This window comes from Colobus angolensis, unplaced genomic scaffold (assembly GCF_000951035.1).
Source record: "Colobus angolensis palliatus isolate OR3802 unplaced genomic scaffold, Cang.pa_1.0 Scaffold85, whole genome shotgun sequence".
In the NCBI taxonomy this organism is placed as follows: domain Eukaryota; kingdom Metazoa; phylum Chordata; class Mammalia; order Primates; family Cercopithecidae; genus Colobus; species Colobus angolensis.
In genome coordinates, this window is record NW_012122376.1 from 11183171 (window position 1) to 11202317 (window position 19147).

Consider the following 19147-nt stretch of genomic DNA (forward strand, 5'->3'; position numbering starts at 1 on the left):
CCCGCCCTCAGACCACCTGCAACTGTAAGTTGTCTGGGGTGGCTGACTGGGATCATCTTCCTTCACTGTGAAGAGAAAAGCTGGCTGAATAGAGACAAAAACACTGCATACTCACTGAACATTCTTGGGAGATAATTTGCTGCCATGTTTTATAAAGCTGGGGACTGGATGTGCTTAAGAGCTTTTTAATAAATATTGCCAAGAGAGATAATAGTCCTATTATCTGGGTGACTTTTGAGACCATTCTGAATGCTGGTGTTATTGAAAATGCAGTAATGAAGTCAACTCTCAGATCTAAGCATGTGGATCGTCCACTTCAGACTGTGTCTCCCCTAGCTGGCTTGCTGAGGCCACTCAGCCCAGCTCTGGGCCGCCTTCCCCTGCCCTCTGTGGGAATGTGTTTTGAGAATGCAAACACGCATAACATCAGACTGAGAAAAAATGCAATTAAGTAGATATGTTTTAAAAAATGATGGGAGGAGGTGATGCATTATACACAATCCAGAATCTAAAGGAAAGGACTTCCCATTTTGCCCTCATTTTCTGTGCACTGCTTGTCTCTATTAACACCAGTAATCCAGAGCTGATGTAGTCCCTCCTAAACAGCCAAATTATATTTTCAACAAGGCCAAGAATGTGTCCTTTATTTAAGCACTTTCTTGATAACTGATCTATTATGAGAAGCATTTACTACATAGTTAAACTGGCAAGAACTAGAATTTCTGGTTTTCTGAGCTACACACTTAGAGCAAAGATGTTTCTGTGAACACAGTACTTCATTTAATTATCATTTTAATTACTTTATTGACTTAAACATTAGTATTGAACACATTTTACAATAATGAATATATAAGCAATTTATTATTTTCATTATTTTTTATCTCATTCACATTATCTGAAGCTTGATAGCAGATAATTAGTTGATTGAATATGAAAACACCCAAAATATTGTTGGGTAGCAGAGATGAGCTCCAATTAGTTGACTCTTTCTTCCCTCACCAATTACATATTATTTTTTATATTTGTTTCTGGTATGTACTCAATATTTATAATATGCATATTTGGAATTGGTACAGAGGGAGATGGTTCAGTGATTGTATTTGAACTATATTGTAACAGCTACCTTATAATATCTATGAAGACAAGTATTGAAATTTTTATTTCTGGAATTAACATTTTACTTTAGAGTTTCTCATTAATCATTACTTTTGTTTATTTTATGTATGGTGTTAGAGACATGTTTTTGAAAATATTTTTTCTCAGCAAACTGGGTAGGGTTAAATTTAGAACTTGACAATAGAAGATCTATCTACAGAAAATACCAAAGATGAAAATGCAAAATGCTGAGAGGCTGGTACAAAAATGCAGTTTACAAGACTGTACTCTCCTTGAGGTTGGAAGTTGCTGGAGAAAAGTGGCTGATGGTCTCACACCTCATCTAGCTAAACTCTCTTTCTGTTATCTTGGTTACCTGCACTGTGAAGTGGCCTTTCAACTTTATTTAATGTTTGCAAAATCTGGTTGATTGATTGCCTAGTCACTGAGGTTTGGGGAACCTCGGATTTAAACATTATCTAGGCAGTAGCAACATGTACTTTTTTAAGGGCATTTAAAGGAATACTAGTAAACTTCCGGTGGGTATTCCAAGTCCAGATTCATGGTTATTCTTTGAGGAAATACCAAGAGTAAATAGAACTACCTAGCTTATCTTGTAAAGTTGAGGTAATCATTTTGCAGGGATGCTTTTCACTGTTAGTTGAGCCTTCTCTTGCTGTTGCAATTTTATTTGTCCACAGGGAGAAAACAGGTAGGGTGGGAACAATGTTAGGAATCCAGGTAGCAGTGTGTGAAGAAATGTATATTTTCATGTACAAAGAAAAGATAAATTAAATTCTTAGAAGTCAGAAGATTCTCATGTTTGCTGTAAAATAAAATTCTGCTGACAAATCCACCTCAGGGGGACCTGGCTTTGGGGAGGAAGGTCCTTAATTTGCTTTTCTCCCCAAATTCTGATGAAAGCCAAGAGAAAAATCAATTAACCAGTGTCAAACCAGGGCTCAAAGATGCCCTGATGCAGCACTGTGTGTTCATTGGTAAGCCCCAGTGTACTGTGAGCAAGTCATCATCATTTGGTGCGTGGCTGATGAGAGATATTTAACTTAAAGAGAAGTGGCATAATCATTGAATTTGACTCTGCCAGTTGACTTACCCTGAAAGCCCAGAGTGCACTGGCTTCAAATGGTTAACTGACACAATTTTCAACAGAATGTTCTCCTCCAGCTGGTTGGAGATCCAACTTAGTGACTTGAGATTAGCTGAAAGGTGGAAAGGCTTCTCTGCCTCTCTAACTTATGTTTTAGCAATAGATAACTAGGAGTTTTGTTGTTGGTATGGTTAATATAGATCACAGGCATTTCTTTTGGGGAGGAGAGCCTTGCTATTTGAGGTGAAGCCCAATGGCTTGACTTTCCCCTAAATTCCACAAACACAACAATATAAACAGATTTTTTTCTTTTTCCCACGAACTCCATTCTAGTGTCCTAGAAACAGGTAGATTTATGCAGATTAATTTGGCATAGTACAGCAAATTGCTGCTGTGAGATATATCATAGAATTACTTCCTAACTCAGGCTAGCTAATGGCTGGAATGAAATAAAACATAAAAGTACATTTACATAGATTGTTTTATAAGTCAGATAAAGCTTTATGTTACCTAGCATTGGAACTGGACGTGTTTTTGCAAGCAGCATAAGGGTTGTTCATGTAATACTTTCATTATTTCCAGCAAATGTAAAACAAAATAAAAACAAGAACATTGAATTTAGCTGCCATTAACTGCCATTAACTGTAATTTTTCCTGACAAGCTCTCTCTCACCTGATGGTGAGTGAAATGCTGGGAAAAGTCGACTGAAAAATTGTATAAACGTTGATGAAATATGCCCTTGTATTTTAAGCATGGCCAGTTCAGACATTTAAAATCGAGCAATTTATAATGTGTTAGCAGCCAGAACTCCATCATATTTTAAATAAATTTATTTTTCTACTTCTTGTGAGACTCTAAGTCACTCTAAGAAGAGTCATGACATTTCACTGTACAAGGCAGGTCACAAATTGAATAATGTGAAATAACTTTATAAGAGAACTGAAGAAAATGATATGGCAATAATGTGCTTTACAGTAAAATTTGATAGCCCTCTAAAGATCAATGAGTGTGTTTGTTTACTTTGAAGTGAAAGGACAAAGGCTTCATAATGGAATTCAGAAAAATGCCTGAATTAAAGGCATCGTTGCCAGATAAAATGGCTTTCCTAGTCTGTGGTGAATTCAGAAAACCTACCACGTATTTTGCAGTAGAAAGAATAGCCTAGGTACTGTCTGTGATAATATGTCTTATAAAGCTGCCCTGGAATGAATGAAAGTCCTCTTGTGGCTACACAGAATAAAACAAGCTGCAAGTCACAAGGTTCTTGTCCTGTCCCAAACGTTGATTGAAAGGGCACTTTATAAAGGGAGAAAGAAACAGCGGGGGCACCCTCATTTGCATCACCAAACCCTAATGATGGAGGCGCTTTTATGGACACACTGTGTACACAGAATAGGTTCAATTAAAAAGAAGCCGTTTTACATTGGCCTTTACCCCACCAGGATTTTTTTTTTAAAAGACAAAACAAAGACCATTTATCTGGGTAACAATACATTACTTTTAAAAAGGAGGCAGAGTGTAGAACATAGAGTAGGCAAGAGGCATGGGTCTGCCATGGTTTTATCTTTGCCACTTCTTTTCTTAGCCAGTGCACTGTAGACATCATGAAAGCATATCTTTGTCAAAATAAGGTAAATATGAATGATGGTTAGAGTAGGCAGGAATCTTGTAGCTCACCCTGACTAGGAAGAGCAAGATTCAGAACTTCACTTGAGTTTAAAATGAAGTTCCATTAGCAGGGACCAAAATGAATTGCTGTCTGATAATTCTGGCCTCGATAAAATGAGTTGGGGATTTGAGTTCAATGCCTACGGACAGATGTTCCACAGACAAAAACGAGGCTCTTAATTGGCACTAATTAGCACCCTTGTTGGCAGGGAGAGATTGACAAGGTTATTTCTATGGCACTTCCCCTGCTGACTCCCATAGCTGTTCTTTCCAGGATAAGGGGAGACCAATGTAGGTAAACTTATGCTCTCAGCCTTCAAGGATTATTTGTGCCCCCAAACAAAGACAGTCTTCGCATTTCTAAGCTGTCAACTTAGTAAGATTCTTTGCCTAGGATATACATTGGCTTTTATTTTTAATTAAATAAAGTGTAATTAGTAGGAAACAATCAATACGGTAGAGTGACAAGCACTTTTATGTTGGTTTGTTTGTCCCTGCTTAAAGAAGCAGAAGCAAAAAGAAAAAAAGGAAGAAGCTGTATTAAGGATGAGAAAAACAATCTAAGCACATTATAGATGTTAACACTAGTAGAGAACATAGAAGGTGTTTTATACTGGCACAAATTCCTGCAACCTGCTGTGCAACACATCTTTTCAATGCTTTGTTTATAATCACCTTCATCTGTAAAATGGGAAAATGCCACCAGCCTCCTGAGAGGGCTAAAGTCTGTAAAGAACCTGGATGTCCTGGGGCATAAAGGTGTCTTATAAGCTATCTCTAAAATGAGTAGCATGATGAAGAAGCTGTGGCTGCATTCTAATATACATTAAGCAGAGCTATATGGTAGTATGCTTTAAGTTTCTACAAACGCTTCTCTCTCTATAATTGCAAACTTGAGAATTATGCAAAAGTAGTTATTTTGCATTTGTTCAATTTAGTGCTAATAAGGAATTCAAAGAATGGATTAAAGTCATTTTTAGTAACTTGACAGATTTTTGTATACTGTAGCATGGTGGTGTACATTGCTGAAGAGCTGGAGAGGCTCTTAAATCTAGACTAAACCCATTTATTTTTCTAGGAAGACCGAGAGATTAGATATCCAGAACTAGATTCAAAGAATGCTCATCAAGAAGACCCACATGTGGTAGAAATCATGTGTGGGGATGGGGCAGCTGGATGGCAGGTTCCTGAGAAGCAGAGCCTGACATAGGCATTCCTATGAATGAACTTTAAAGAAAAAGAAACCTGTAGGAAGTGAAGAGAACAAGTGGGATGATGGGCTTGGCTGCAGCTTGATTCCATGAGGAATCCTAGAGCATGAACCAAATCACAAAGTTGTCCCACATTGAGGCAAGATGGGGTCAGTCATTTGGCTGGATACTGGCTGAACACATTCCTGTCTCTTGGATAAGGGTTTCCCATCCAAGAGCAAAGTGACTTTCCTTCTGCCAAGGGCAAGTATCTGGAGAAGGGCCCACCTGGAGGTCCCTGGAGAAGGAGCCACAATAGCTAGAGCATCTGTGCACCAGTCTGGTAAAAGAGATGAGGGAAGGGCCATGCTACCAGCCTTCACTACAAGGCTAAGGTTGGTAGATCCAGGTAGCTTCCTATCTAAGCAAGGCCTTTTGTTTCCTGAGCAACTTTCAGAAGAGCACGGTGTTGACTGAGCAGAATAAAGCCCATCCTTAGATAGTGAAATTTTTAAAAAGTATCCTTTGATAATTAGCAACAGTATGCACATGGTTGAGCTAAGCAATATTTTATTTGATGTGAACAGTCCTTCTTGAAGTATAAGAAGACAACACAGATGTTAATTTGGCTTCTTATGTGTTCAGATACTGTGGAAGTAGAATTCCCAGTTCCTCAAGCAAAACATTCTCGTTCATACCTGTCCATACTTGCATATGCCTCCTGTGTCATGCCTCTGCCTGTGGTACTCTGGAATCCTTGTCTTCTAGTCATTTCTCAAGATTGCACACCAGCATAAATTCCTAGGGGAAGATTTCCTAGAACACAGGTCCACCCAAATGAAGAAGTCACTATAGAGGCTATGTAAATACTCCAAGTTCCAAAGACAAAGGGATTTCCAGTACTTCCTCAAGGCCATCTCTCATAGCTTAGATTTCCTGTCCACACCCTGGAACCTAAAGCCTAGGCTCCTCTCAGTTCACACACACTCTTTGCCCCCGAAGGCATTTTCCTTGTCACCAAGCACCTACTACAACCGAAGAGGGTACAGTCAGTCCCAAGCAGCCCTACCAGGTTTCTCTTACCTCCTCACCATGGATGCCTGGTATCCCTTCCTCATCGGCATTCTCTGATTCTGACACTGGATCCCATCCAAGAGCCATACACTGTGCTGGTACATCACAATGCCAACCACCCCTTTTACATACTCTTAAAACAACCACCTCCAGATGCCCCCAGCTCTTCTTCCCTCAAGGCCACAGAAATCTGCAGACTCCATGCATCCCAGTAGTGATTTTCAAAGACTGTGGCTTCTGTTGCCCTTGAAGGATCTAATTAGGGGAATTGCCTGGCCGAAGTTATGCTTTAGAATGATTACTGAGGCCATAGTGAGAGATCCTGAAGGCTTGAAATAAGGTAGGGATAGAGAAGAGAGGACAGACTGGAGAAGGGTATGATATCTGTGTTCCCAACAATGGATTTGAGTAACTGACAAGATGTGTGAAGTAAGAAAGAGGATAGAAGTTTTAAAATGATCAAGCTTGCTTGCTTGAAAATTTGGTAGGTGGTAATACAATAGAGATATCTTAGTCAATTTGTACTGCTATAACAAAATACCTAAGACCAGGTAGTTTTTAAAGAAGAGAAATTTATTTCTTCACAGTTCTGGAGGCTGGAAGTCCAAGACTAAGACACCAGCAGGTTCAGTCTTCTGGTGAGCACCCATTATCTGCTTCCAAGATAATGCCTTGTTGCTGCTTCCCTAGGAGGGATGAATGCTGTGTCCTCACATGGTAGTTAGAACAAAATGGCAAAAACGGCTTAACAAGTTCCCTCCAGCCTTTTATAAGGCACTAATCCCATATATGAGGGCAGAGCCCTCATGGCCTACTCCTAAAGGGTCCACCTTTTAATGCTGTTACACTGGGGATTAGGTTTCAACATGAATTTTGGAGGAGACACAAACATGCAAACCATGGCAGATGCAAAAGTAAAGCAGAAGAATTAACTTCGTACACAAGCTGCAACATGGATTAAACTCAAAAACATTATGCTAAGTGAAATATAATATGCTAAAGTCACATATTATATGAGTCCCTTCATATGAAATATCTAGAATAGGCAAATCAATAGAGACAGAAAGCAGATTAGAGGTTGTCCAGGGATGGAGGGTAGAGGGGATAGAGGGATTGGGAGAATGATAGTTAAAAGTTACAGGGTTTCATTCTGAAGTGGTGAAAATGTTCCTAAACTAGATAATGGTGATGGCTGCACAACACCGCAAAGATACTAAAGAGCATAGAATAGTCCTTTTTAAAATAATAAATTTTATATGTATTTTATTGCAAAATAAGTAGATAGATTAAAAATAAAACAAAATAAATGAAGGAATGCATACATATATACTTAAACCAGTAGGAGGGACATGCAAGAGATGGTGAGCTCAGTATTAACTTTCTTAGGCTTGAGGCATTTGTGGAACATTGTGGCAGAACTGGATTTAGGTGCCAGAAGCTCAAAAGAGTGTTATAGCTGTCAGGGCTGTAAATACATTGCCTCAGCCCACTCATTTTGGGGAGCTGGGAAGGTAGGAACTGGAGCAAAGCCCTATATTAGTTTCCTGGGGCTGCTGTAACAGAGTACCACAAGTTGGAGGCTTTAAGCAAAAGGAATGTCCTGTCTTCCTAACTTCCAGATGTTAGAAGTCCAATAACAAGGAGTTGGTTCCTTCTTAGGGTTGTAAGAGAAGGATCTGTTTCAGGCCTCCCTCCTTGGCTTGTAGACATCTGTCTTCTCTCTCCCTGAGTCTCTTCACATACTCATCCTTCTATGGGTGACTGTATCCAAATTTCCCCTTTTTATCAGGACACCAGTCATATCGGATTGGGGATCACCCTAAGGACCTCAAGACTTTATCTCCAAATAAGACCACATTCTGAAATACTGGTGGTTAGGGCTTCAACATACGAGTTTTAGGTAGGAATGCAATTCACTCCCTAACAAACCCATTTCCTGTATTTCCCTTTTCTGAATGGCAGCAATTGTAACGATCCTCCAGTTGCAGTAGTAATCAGCTGCACAGTTCTGTCCCATCCTAGGTAGTGGGAATTTGGGAGTACTTTCCCCAAAAACCACTCTAGAGCTTCCGTCCATTCTTCTCCACTCTCTCAGAATAACATGGACTTAGGGAGTTGACTCAAGAGTCATCTGCATGCAGTCATTTTCAAATAACATTGTTATTGCAATTACCAAGTTGAGAAAAGCCTGCTCAACAACTACTTGGGCAATTAATAAGGTAATGAAAAAAACAAACATTTACTTTTTTATGTGAAGACAAAATGTTTGTAGGAAGCAGCTCTCACATTCTTTGTAAGCAGCTCTGCTCTGCGGATTTCCTCAGCATCTTTGACCAAGCCTGGCTTGTGACCATCTTGTTTTCCTATGGTAGTTCATTCTCTGGTTTTGTGGTGGGACATTACGCCAAGAAAACTCGCTCAAGACCAAGAGACAGATCAGGCTGTTGTTCCACATTTTCTTTCCACTAAATCACAGTTTTCTTTCAAGGGAAGGTGGCTATTGTGAAGCTGTCAAACTAGCTGTTAAATGGGCTGAAGTGAAGGCTCCTATTAACAATAGCAGCTATCTCTGTCAGATTCAAGCTCTTCAGACAGTTACAAGGCAATTTGGCCCTGATAGGTGGGCTATTAAAAATAACAAAAGGCAAGAAGAATGAGAGAGGAACACCCTTTTTACTTCCTGGTCTCAAAACTAAGGGGGCAACTGAATATTTCACACTTGGACCTAGCCTACAGTTAGTGTGGCCTTCATAATCTCACAGGGACAAGGCATCCTCCCTCCCTGAATGTTTTCCTTTAGCCAGGTCTGGGAATGGAAGATGGCAGTGGGGAGACAGCAACAAGGTCTCTATCAAGTTCAAGGTGGCCAAAGAGCTCTGAATGCTGATCATGATTGGAAACAGTGTCACTGATGAGGACAGCATGTGTGCTGTGTGTGTGGCTGTGGGGGGCGGGAGGGTGGCGGCAGTGATGACGCCCTCTGCATGAGAAAGAGCAGTGTGGACAGTTTCACACTGTTATATCCAAGACTGTGAAGGTTAGACGACAGACAACCAGAAGAGAAATAAAGGGAAATTATCTCTCAGCTTAAGGGAGCCCCAACTTAAATTGGATTAGTGAGTTAACATTTGCCTTACTGTAGGAGTTATACACCAGTACAGGGCCCTGATAGGAGCCCGGCTACCTAACCCCTCATGTCATGGTTTGGAAAATCAATTAGCCAGTGAAGGACTGGGCCTTGCGTAAACTCAGTAGAGGAGAAACTGCTGCAACCCAGGCAGTCTGCACCTCTGACCAGCAAGAATGGACGCCTTTTTTTACGTTGAAATAGATTCAGAGTCCCATTTTACCTGTGCTTAATGAATTCGTATATGACATGATCCTTACCCCAGCTTATTCTGTAATCACTAAAATGTGAGCCTCCTTCCATCAGCCCTCACATCGTATTAGAGCAACTCATCCAAATTTGCAGCCCACATTAACCGCATGCCTGCCTGTGAGTTTTATTGGGAATGGGGGCAGGTGATTTGTACTGTTGAGAGGGACATTGCATAGACAGATTCCTTCTTTACTACCCTCAGGTTTAGAAATTCCAAAGTCAGGGAGGAGGAGAAGAGTCTTTGCCCACAGGATCTTGGCTTGGTCTCCACCCCATCCAGACAGCTGTCTTTTTAATATAATGCTTTGTCTCTCCTGGAAAAGACAAAACCCTTTTCCCTTGGTGAGGCTTCTGCTGGTCGTATCAATTGCAATTTTAATGTAGGGAAAAAATACAATGAGAAAGAGATTAGGCAGGAAAAAATAGCTCTTCTTCTCTGTGTTTTTCTTGGCAGATATGTCTAGGAATGCATTGGAGACCTTCTGCCATACTTTGTTACGCAGGACAGTAAGCAGAGTGGTTAGGGACATGGGTTTTGGAATCAGGCCACTGTGGATTGCTAGACCAGCTCTCCCGTCTTCTCTTGTCCAGCTGTGAGACTTTAAAAAAAAAAAATGACAGCTCTATTTAGATGCATATGACATAAAATTTACCATTGTAAAGTATACAATTCAGTGTTTTCTAGTATATTCACAGAGTTGTGAAACCATCACCACTATCGAATTCTAGAATATTTTCATCACCCCAAAAGAATCTCCGTAACATTAGTAGTCACTCCCCTTGCCCCATCCCCCCAAGCCCTGGCAACCAGTCTCTTTCTGTCTCTACAGATTTATCTGTTTTAGACATTTCATATGAAAGGAATCATGTGATATGTGGCCTTTGGTGACTAGTTTATTGCACTTGACATAATATTTTCAAGGCTTATTCATGTTGTACCATGTGTCAGTATTTTCTTTCTTTTCATAGCTGAATAATCATTCATTTCATGGATCTATCACATCATGTTTATCCATTCCATCAGTTCATTGACATTTGTGCTGTTTCTACTTTATGTCTATTCCCTTATAGTTAATGATGTTGAACATCTTTTCATCTGCTTATTGGCCATTTGTTTTTCTGTGTCTGTCAGTCTGGGCTGCTATAACAAGAATCCCATAGGCTGAGTGGCTTAAACAGCAAACATTTGTTTCTCACGTAAGTGGCAGTTGGGAAGTCCATGATCAGGGTGCCAGTATGGTTGGGTTCTGGTAAAAACCCTCATCCTGATATCCTCACATGGTAGAAAGAGAATGAAAGGAAGCAAGCTCTCTTGGGTCCCTTCTTAGAAGGTCACTAATCCCATCATGAGTATTCAACCGTTATGACCCAGTCACCTCCCAAAGACTCCACCTCCTAATACCATCACATTGGGGATTAGAGTTTCAACTCTATATGACTTTGAGGGAGGGGGACACAGAAACATTCAGTCCATAGTGGTATCTTCTGTGGAAAAACGTCTATTCAGATCCTTTGCTCACTCTTTAATTGGGTTACTCATCATTTTATTGCTGAGTTTCCAGGGTTCCTTATAAATTCTGGATACTAGATCCTTATCAGATATATGACCCACAAATATTTTCCCCCATTCTGTGTGTTTTCTTCTTAACTTTTTAAAGCCTGAATTTCCTCACTTGAACAGAGAAAATACAAGTACAACCTCCCAAATTTCGTGGAAAGAGTCAATGAAGTGATCCATTAGAACACTTAGAGAAGTGAATATCTGGCACACATTAAGCTTACCTCAATAAGTCTTAGTTATTATTAGCTAGTATTGGTTTACTTGGATTTATTGCGAGACAGAGGCAAGGTGTAAGCTCTCAAGTCATAATTGTACATCTGACAGGTGTGATGTGAAAGGTTCAAAGTGCTTTGATTAAACTAACATGTTTTTCCTAGAATGATTGGAGCAATTTTATTTGAGGGACTACACTTTTATTCTGAATAGATTTCCTAGTTCTAGATATTAAATGCTAAGTCTTGGCCAGTATTGAGTCTCCTATTCTCCACGTATCTATATTTATAGTTCTTTCTGATTCTATCCAGACAGCTAGTTACCTATTTATCAAGAATGTGAGTCTATGAATAACAAGATAGAAATAGCCAAGTTCTGGGGCAAGTATTCAGAATTGGCACCCTCTTACCTGAAGCCAAATCAGGAAAGAATAGAGCTCCAATTTCATAAGATGTTCATCCACTATATGTAAAACCTACCCCCTTGTCTCTCTGTTGTTGCTTAAACTACTTTCTTCAACCAGAGACCTGGTGATTTCCTCTATAGTGATTCTTTTAAGGCTACTTTTAAATACATTGATATAAGAGCCAGGCTCCAGTTTGCCTTAATATCAGTAATAGTGGAAGCAGTGGCATTTATCAAGAACTCACAGTGAACTCTTTTCACATGTTATTTCAGCTGATCTTTGCAACAGCTGTCCAAAGTTGTTATAAGTAGCCTTGTTTTAGAGAGAAAAAAAATGGCAACTCAGAGAGGTCAATTAGTTTGCCCAGATTTGTACAGTTAGTAAATGCAAGAGCGCAGGCTGCACCTGTAGTCTGTTCAGCTCCCAACTCTTTGCTATTTCCTTTACATATTGTTACCGCTAAGGAAATTGAATTACAGAGCCCTTGATTGTTAGACAACTGAGTTATTTCTGTGTTTCAGAATTAGAAAGCCAATCCTTTCTAATTCATTAATATAGGGTAATACAGAACAGTTTAGATAAGTATGTCATTTGCTGACAGTGGCCCTCCTTTTTCCTGAGAATCCTCCTCTCTGGTTCAGTTTGTCTTTATAAGTCAATGGCAGTGCTAAAATAACGGCCTTACATGTGTTCAGCAGGGTCACAGGATTAAGAAACACTCATGGTATATTGGTGAGCTACAGAGAATTCATTTGCTGTAAGTTGGAATTTGGAGAGAGATGGCCAAAATGACTCAACATGGTTGGCTTTCCACATCAATGTAATTGTGCCATGTGCTATAATTTATAGTGTAAACAAGTTTCTTGCAAAAGCTAAATATATCATGCAACCCATTTAATATGCACAGAAGGAGCCATTAAATTATTTCAGTCCCATTACTCAAAATGTTCAGAAAATTCCTCTGTATTAGAGCCAGTGCAGGATTGGCTCTACAGCCAAGTGCATCAACATAAATGTTGAATTCTCAGAAGGAAATGCATGCCTCATACTGTTACTTAGGGAAAATATATGCCCAGACATTGTGGAGCCCCTTCTAAAACAATTCTCATTTTGTTAAAACAATAAGATCAAATTTTCAATCAGGTTATAAAGCATCTCTGCATTTATAAAGCTTGCAGACAATTGTGAATACCAATAAAAAGGTGATGTGTTTTTAAAGGATTAATAATTTATGTACCATGGAAATGGAAACTGAGGTTTTTTATATCATTTTCTAATTTTGTCTACCTACGTGGAAAGAATGCCTTGTGGAAGCCATATGTGATGCCTTAAAACTGTTTAAATTGGAGTAATTATCAGAACAAATGGTGTCATTGGATGATATTAGTCTGTTTGTGTTCCTTCTGTCTACCCAATGAATCAACATTAATACATATTTTTAAAAACATTTGAAACATGGTCATCTGTGATTTCTTTTTCGTTTTAAAGTGTATGTTTAAAATTTGATCTAACCTTCCATACGTACTAAAACATTCCTTAGATTGAGAGCTTGCAGTTACATATTCCTTATGCGAAAAGGGAGTATCTTTCTCTACTTAGCTGTTAAACAGTTTGGATAAGGAATGGACATAAAATATTATCAAGTATACTTTTGGCCTCTGTTGAGGTGATCATCTGGTTTTCATCATTTTATTTGTTGATGATGTGCTATGTTCCATGAATAGACATTTCATTATCAAAATGTTTTAGCACTCCTGGAATGATACTAGATTAATATTGGATGATATATAGTTCAGTTGCATTTTAGGTAGATTTGAATTTTCAAGATTTGAAAAAGTTGATACAGTAATATTTAAAAGGTTCTCATTATTAAAAACATGATCTACTTCTGTTTCTGGCATGCAAAAGCTATTTGTGGCAAATATATATTTTCCTTCTTTGAATTTTTACTTTAACATGAGAACACATTTCTCTAGTTTGCTTTGTTTCCAAATAAAATGACATCTGATGTGTCAGGAAAATTCAAGCTGAACTATCTTGAGCCAATAATCACAGATGATAAAGATTGGGTGATTTCTATGTGCTAGGGGTTTGAAGTGAGATATTGCATTTAATAGTTACAGCAATTCTGTAAGACACTCAGAAGTTCAAGGGATTTGATCTGAGGTGACACAGGTAGTGAGAGTTTGAACTTGGGTCTATCTGACTGCAGTGCAGGCTCTATTGCTACACTGAGCTCTTCAGTGTACTCAGTAGCCACACACAAGTTAATTAGCTTTGCAAAGTGGAAAGTTACTGGTCTCTGAGGACTCTGAATATTGGCTGGTTCTTATGGATGTGTGTGCCCTTGGACCCAACATGTTACGTGATGAGCTCTGGCTAGCTTAGCTTACATGCATCACCCTTAGCAGAGAAACAAGTCCATTAGCTATTGTTCTGTTTATGGTAATGATACTACCAGCCTTTGTTAGAATTTCAATGTGGACAGCACATTCACGATGAGACATTAGTAAGTGAGAGTTATTATGTTCAGCAGGTCACCAGGATCTGAAACTCAGATCTTGTAAGGAGTAGTTATCAACTTACAAGGATGTCTGGTGGTGTAGGGGAGCAGTTTTACCACGGCACCCTGGAGAACCTGCAGGTATCCAAATAGGCCACATAAGCAGAGGTTTGAACCACAGCTAATGTGAGCCTTGGTGGAACACCCAGCGATCCTCCCAGAACAAGAGAGGACAAGAAGATTATGAGATGTACTTCAAGCCCATCTCCCACTCACCTCCCTATCTCCTTTGGAATGCTGTTATGAGACAGTTTCCCATCACCTACCAGGTTCTGTTGAGGAGTTTTCGTCCTGCCCTCCACATAATAGAACTGTAGCCTATACAACTGCTAAACTGAAGTCTAAAATTGACTCCTCAGCGACAGTGTGTCCTATAACTTGGTTTTGAGTCATCTGGCCTCCTTTGTTTGGTGTGTGGGACAAGAGTCGGGGGTCAGCTGGCACCTTCAGTAATTCTTCTTTTATTTTATTTCAAGCCTAGTTTAGTAAGTACTAAACTATCTGTATCTAAAAGTGGACCTGTATCTTTATTGGTTGAATTAGCCAGGCCTTGGCCTTGACCTTGACCTTGCCCTGTCTGTATGTGTATATAACAGGTGGTACTCATACTCATCTGCTGGAATGCTCACAGGGGTCCTGGGCTACATGTGCCCAAGAAGGTATATCCAGCTCTTCAGAGTTAAAACACTGTCAGTATGGATTAGAAAGCAATCTACCTCTTCCCCTAAAACGGAGTGTGGAGGGTGATTTTGATGCAGCCAAAAGAGCTGAGCATACAAATCAGGTGGGATTTTTATAAATAACTGAGCAAAAATGCTGTCAACATTGTAGTTGGGCCTACATTGTCAGACCTGAATATTTTGCTTAAATAATTTGAAATAAACTGTGAATTCTTTATGCATCAACATAAGGGAAATCTTATCTGCTGTGTCAATTCAGGTAAACAGGCCTTGTTGACAACCTTTCTCTGGAAATGGGTTTGAGAAATGGTTTAAAGCACTCCAAGCTAAAGTGTTCTGTTATCAGCAGCTGAAAATTTGCCATGCATCACATAGGACTAAGAATTGGTCCTTTCCCCCATTGAGTTTAATGTAAGACACAATGACTGTCAGCAGGTATGAGCTGTAGTGCACTTAACAGCAACTTAATATTTTGGTTGTTTTGGACAGTTTCCTTAGATAGATATTAATGGACCAACTCCATAAAGGAGTTATTTCCTTAATCATTTGACAGTTAGGAGCTGATGTGAAGAGATGAGTAATGAAGTACCCTTTGTGACTGTACTTTGGAGGTAACCACAGGAGTTTTTTATATCTAATCTGCTGTAGTTGTTCCAAGAAGCTGAAGGGAGACTGAGAGGGACAACTCCAAAAGGAATTCTGCCTTTCCTTATCACTTGAGAATGGAAGCTAACCAGTGACAGGTTTGTCTCTAAAGAGAAATGCTGAATTACTAGAGACACTCTTCTGCCTGATAGACAAAGGTCCTAACATAAGTCTTCACTCGGCATCTGAGCCTTATGAAAATATAGAGACATTCGATAGAAAGGCAGCCTAGTGTGAGGGAAGGCTTTGATGTCTGGTGGAATTCCTGATTTAAATTCAGTGTTCTCAGACAACCTTGAATGTTAGGATCATCAGTGTCCAAATTCAGTTGACTCCAATTCTGAAATGTCTCTAGAATCTGGTCTCCACTATTTTTACTGTCTCTGCCCTGACCCAGGCCACCAACCTGTGTTACCTGGAGTACTATGATGGCAGTCTAACTGGTTTCCTTGCTGTCTCCTTCTTTCAGTTAATCTATATTCTCTCCTTCCTGAAATCTCATCCACAAATACCAAGCCTACTATATGGTCTTGAATGAATTCCTATTGCTCCACTTGGATGACTTTCCATATCACCTACTATGACTCAAAGGAAATTCTTTCACGGTGACTTGTACCGCCCTACAAAGAGCAGAATATCAGCTATCGGGGTCCATGCTTGCAATTTTTTTAAAGATAAAAGATTCTGTGTTCTCCTTTGGAATTATCCCCACATTTGTTTTCAGGCCCAGGTTAATCTACTGAGTTATGGTCTTCTCTGGGGAAATTCACTCTTAGATGTTTAAACACACACTTCTAAAACATGATACAAGACTGTTTTGTTGTGTGTAACATTTTCTTGAAAGCCATCTGAATTCTGTTAGGCACTTTGTCATTTGCATGATAACTTGAGTTCCCACATTGGGAGGATATTATATAACCCAGAGAAATATACTAAGAAAATGAAAATCAAATCCAAAATGATGACAGTAGAGCAGAAAATTGGTATTGTGCTGAATTTATGTGACCAATTCTAAGGAATTCCAAGGTTGAAGAGGTGATGGTTTGATTCAAGTCAATAGTCATATACGTCAGTGTTCACACTATTAGCTTTGGCTTATGTATACAATATAGATATAAATTCATATGTACCACATATGTGCCCAGACAAAATGATAGTTACTCTACTCTTCTCCTACTGTTGTTTGAGAACTCAGCTCTCTAGGCTGTCAGACTATGTGGCACTTTCTGAATCTCTGAGATACATATTATTTTTATTCCCATTGCATAGAAGAGAAAACTGAGGATCAGAGAGGGTAAGAAAATTAAGCTCAGGTTCTCTTATGAAATCTTATGCAATATCCATGGAGCCACAACCATCTCCATAAAACAAGGAATCTTAACTGGATGAGTTGTTTTTAGGCTTTGTTCCTGCAAATCCCTGGGAGTTAACAAAACAAACTACTTTAATCTTATTTGAGGTTTCTCGTAAAGTTTCATTTGGCTACACAAGAAAAGATTTTTTGAGTTTAAGAGTTTGAAAATCATTGGCTTAAAGCAAGGGTCAGCAAATTTTATTTTGATAAAGACCTAGATAGTAAATATTTTAAGCCTTCATTTGGTAGCAACTACTCAACCTGGCCATTGTAGCTCAAAAGCAGCCATGGATGATATATAATGAATGGGAGTGGCTGTAGTCCAATAACACTTTATTTATGGATAATGAAATCTAAGTTCCATATAAATTTTTATGTGTTGTGAAATATTATTCTTCTTTTGATTTTTTTACACATTTAAAAATGAAAAACAAACAAAAAAAAACTGTTAGGGGGGCGGTTCCAAGATGGCTGAATAGGAAAGCTCCAGTCTACAGCTCCCAGCGTGAGTGAGGCAGAAGACAGGTGATTTCTGCATTTCCAACTGAGGTGCTGTTTTCATCTTACTGGGGCTTGTCGGACAGTGGGTGCAGCGCACTGAGCATGAGCCAAAGCAGGGAGAAGCATCGCCTCACCCGGAAAGTGCAAGGGGTCAGGGAATTCCCTTTCCTAGCCAAGCGAAGATGTAACAGATGGCACCTGGAAAATCGGGTCACTCCCACCCTAATACTGCGCTTTTCCAATGGTTTTAGCAAATGGCACACCAGGAGATTATATCCCACGCCTGGCTCAGAGGGTCCCACACCCACGGAGCCTCGCTCATTGCTAGCACAGTAGTCTAAGATCGAACTGCAAGGCAGCAGCGAGGCTGGGGGAGGGGCACCCACCATTGCTGAGGCTTGAGTAGGTAAACAAAGCGGCCATGAAGCTCCAACTGTGTGGAGTCCACTGCAGCTCAAGGAGGCCTGCCTGCCTCTGTAGACTCCACCTCTGGGGGTAGGGCATAGCCAAACAAAAGGCATCAGAAACCTCTGCAGACTTAAATGTCCCTGTCTGACAGATTTGAAGAGAGTAGTGGTTCTTCCAGAATGGAGTTTGAGATCTGAGAACAGACAGAATGCCTCCTCAAGTGGGTCCCTGACCCCGAGTAGCCTAACTAGGAGGCACCCTTCAGTAGGGGCAGACTGACTCCTCACATGGCTGGGTACCCCTCTGGGACGAAACTTCCAGAGAAACAATCAGGCAGCAACATTTTCTGTTCAGCAATATTCACTATTCTGCAGCCTCCGCTGCTGATACCCAGGCAAACAGGGTCTGGAGTGGACCTCCAGCAAACTCCAACAGACCTGCAGCTGAGGGTCCTGATTGTTAGAAGGAAAACTAACAAACAGAAAGGGCATCCACACCAGAACCCCATGTGTACGTCACCATCATCAAAGAACAAAGGTAGATAAAACCACAAAGATGGGGAAAAAACAGAGCAGAAAAGCTGATAATTCCTCTCCCCCTCCAAAGGAACGCAGCTCCTCACCAGCAATGGAACAAAGCTGGACAGAGAATGACTTTGATGAGTTGAGAGTAGAAGGCTTCAGACGATCAAACTTCTACGAGCTAAAGGAGGAAGTTCAAACCCATTGCAAAGAAGCTAAAAACCTTGAAAAAAGATTAGACAAATGGCTAACTAGAATAACCAGTGTAGAGAAGTCCTTAAATGACCCGATGGAGCTGAAAACCATGGCACGAGAACTACGTGATGAATACACAAGCTTCAGTAGCTGACTAGATCAACTGGAACAAAGGGTATCAGTGATTGAAAATCAAATGAATGAAATGAAGCAAGAAGAGAAGTTTAGAGAAAAAAGAGTAAAAAAAGACAAACAAAGCCTCCAAGAAATATAAGACTATGTGAAAAGACCAAATCTATGTCTGATTCGTGTACCTGAAAGTGATGGGGAGAATGGAACCAAGTTGGAAAACACTCTTCAGGATACTATCCAGGAGAACTTCCCCAACCTAGCAAGGCACACTAACATTCAAATTCAGGAAATACAGAGAACGCCACAAAGATATTCCTCGAGAAGAGCAACTCCAATACACATAATTGTCAGGTTCACCAAAGTTGAAATGAAGGAAAAAATGTTAAGGGCAGCCAGAGAGAAAGGTCGTGTTAACCACAAAGGGAAGCCCATCAGACTAACAGCAGATCTCTC

The 19147-nt window shown here is 39.9% G+C and overlaps 1 protein-coding gene across 5 annotated transcripts in view; it reads left to right on the forward strand.

The window, feature by feature from the left end:
• AFF2 (AF4/FMR2 family, member 2) overlaps positions 1 to 19147 on the forward strand; it is a 513696-nt gene that overhangs the window by 365534 nt on the left and 129015 nt on the right. The gene's annotated exons all lie outside the window — the stretch shown is intronic.